This window comes from Sturnira hondurensis, unplaced genomic scaffold (assembly GCF_014824575.4).
Source record: "Sturnira hondurensis isolate 20B ecotype Veracruz unplaced genomic scaffold, ASM1482457v3 Scaffold0011576, whole genome shotgun sequence".
Lineage (NCBI taxonomy): Eukaryota > Metazoa > Chordata > Mammalia > Chiroptera > Phyllostomidae > Sturnira > Sturnira hondurensis.
Genome location: NW_028084207.1, coordinates 800,772 through 803,570, shown reverse-complemented (window position 1 = coordinate 803,570; position 2,799 = coordinate 800,772).

The window sequence follows — 2,799 nt, the reverse complement described above, 5'->3', positions numbered from 1 at the left end:
ATTATTTTCATTGTTGGTATTATAACCATCATCACTATTATTATCTCATTTATAGTTATGAACTCTGCTAAATCCTCTATTATGATTATTTCTAAATATGTATAGCTTTTCCCCTTGAGTTCCAGACCTTTATATTTGTATCGGACTGTCCCATAGGCATTTTCAAATTCAACTAGTCAAAAACAGTATACATAATCATGGCTCTCCACTGAGAAGCCTGTTCCTCCTGCTGCATCACAAATCTTTAAAAATTCAGCAGGAGACCCAAGCCAAAAACCTCAGTTTTGCTCAATCTGTTCCTGATCCTTTGCTTACCCACTATATAAAATCAGTGATTAAATCCTGTGAATGCACCCTGATTGGAGTAGCTCAGTGGATTGAGCACGGGCCTGCAAACCAGAGGATCGCAGTTTGATTCCCAGTCAGGGCACATGCCTGGGTTGAAGGCCAGTTCCCTGCAGGCCAACTCCCAGCAGGGGACGCACGAAAGGCAACCATACATTGATGTTTCTCTCCCTCTCTCCTTCCCCTCTAAAGACAAATAAATAAATAAAATCTTTTAAAAAAGAAAAACAAAACAAAAATCCTGTGAATGCTATACATCACCTGTATTTCAGATCCATGCTAAATTGTTTTTTAATAAATCCGCCAATGTAGTAGCACCTGGTTCACCTCAATGTAGCTTATTCTAGTCTTAACAGGGAAACTCTCAAAGTTGGAGACCTGTTAGCTTAGCAGTCACCGCAGCTAAAATGCACATTTCTTGCTTTATAATTTGCAAGCCTAAGTCATGCAGATCAATATTATACACAAGTAGTGGGCAGAATTTAGGCTCAATTTTTTGACTACTGATCAAACCAATACAAAGATGGGTAAAAGTATGTTTACAGTTGTGAGTGAGTGAAATACAGTTTATTCTTGTATTATTTATAAATTATTGTATTATTAAATATTTACATTACAGCTTTAAAACTACTTCTTCCTACCCCTGTATTATATACTATTTTACCTCATGCAGGGAAATCCAAGAGAAACAACATGAGATCATTTGCAAACTTTTTCTTGAAATCTCCTCAGGCTTAGAATCTTTTTTGAGGGGGGTGGTTGAATTGAGTTCTCTCTCCTTATCACTCTGTTGCAGCAACACAAAGTTGCATAGAATTGCCCATTCATGTCGGACCATTTCACATTTCTGTACAGAAAAGTAACAATTTATATGTCAAACTGAGGAAAAGGTGAGTTTAGTCCAAATATACACATGCATCACTTAGCAAGAGTATCATGCTAAGTTGGGCTGTAGTAGATTGATGTCAGAGAATACAAACATGGCTTTGATGGGAGCTCCACCCTTGAGGCACTCAAAATCAAGTAACGTTGCTAAGAAATGTCCACATATGATGGATAATGATTATTGAGCACAACTTCAATACAGTCTTTAGTGCTAACTCTGTGGGACAAGGTACTAATTATTTAGATGCTGGGAGGAAAAAGAAATCAGTGAAGACAGGGTGACTAAGAGCTTCTGGGTGAGTAAGGTATGTTGAACAACACATCTCTGTGGTCCTTTTAATTTTTCTTTCTCTAAGATAGCAATTTTCAAGTGTTGTGCCGCAATAATTTTTAAAACTTGCAATACCTGATTATTCAGTCAGGGGCACTGACCTATTTTCCCTTAGATTGTCAAATAAAAACATGACAACACCCAACACAATAGCCATCCAGTGTGAATGAACCAAAATTACACCGAATTGTTTTGTCAGATTAGCAAAAGTATACATATTTTTGGTGAGCCACCAAATTTTAGTAATTAGTTTGTGTGCCATAAGATGAAAAAGGCTGAAAATCACTACTCTAAGGTAAGAGTTTATACACTGGATGGTCTCACAATGTTTTTAAAACCATGAAATCATTTGTAGAATGTTGTGCATTTGCATTTGGGGAGAAAGTCCACTGCTTCCATCACATCCTCATAAGAGTCCATGACTCAAAAAATGTGAATATTCACAGCTCAGAGATTCAAGAGGGATTCCCAAGACAGTTTTTATGCATTTAACATTACTTTATTTGCCATCTACTAAATGTTTATCCCAACATCTACCAGAACATGTATCTTGGGGAATAGACCTTCATGCTCTATGCTTAAAGCTTTGTAAACACTGCCCATAGGCTGGGAGTGGGAGTTAATTAGTGTTAAGGTGATGAGAAATAGAAAAAACCGTCCAAAGTTTTATTTGAGCTTTGAAATTCACTGTAGCAAGTCATTATACACATCTAGGTTCCACTTTTTCTTCTCCAAAAATGAAGGCCGTTAAATAAAGATAATAAAATCTCTACCTGCCCGCTTCACAGTTATTTTCAGGATCCAATGAATTTATATGGAAAAAGCAGTAAAGAGCTCAGGTTTAGAAGCCACACATTCCTGTTTGAATCCCACTTCAGACATTCTTTAGCTGATTAGCCTTAGGCAAATTAATTGTCTGAACCTCCACTTTCTAATCTGTAAAAAAGATAATAAAAAAGAGAGAATCTGTAAAGATAGTAAAGGAGGAATAGCTACCACTTATACCTGATTACACATAAGAGTCATTTTCAGGTGCTGGGAGAATTGAAAAGCCATGTGCAAAAGAATGAAACTAGATTACAGTTAGTCCCCTTGTACAAAAATTAATTCAAAATGGATTAAAGACCTAAATATAAGATCTGAAACAGTAAAATGCATAGAATAAAACATAGGTACTGAATTTATGGATCTGAATCATAGAAAGCATTTTATGAATTTCACCTAAATGCAAGGAAAGT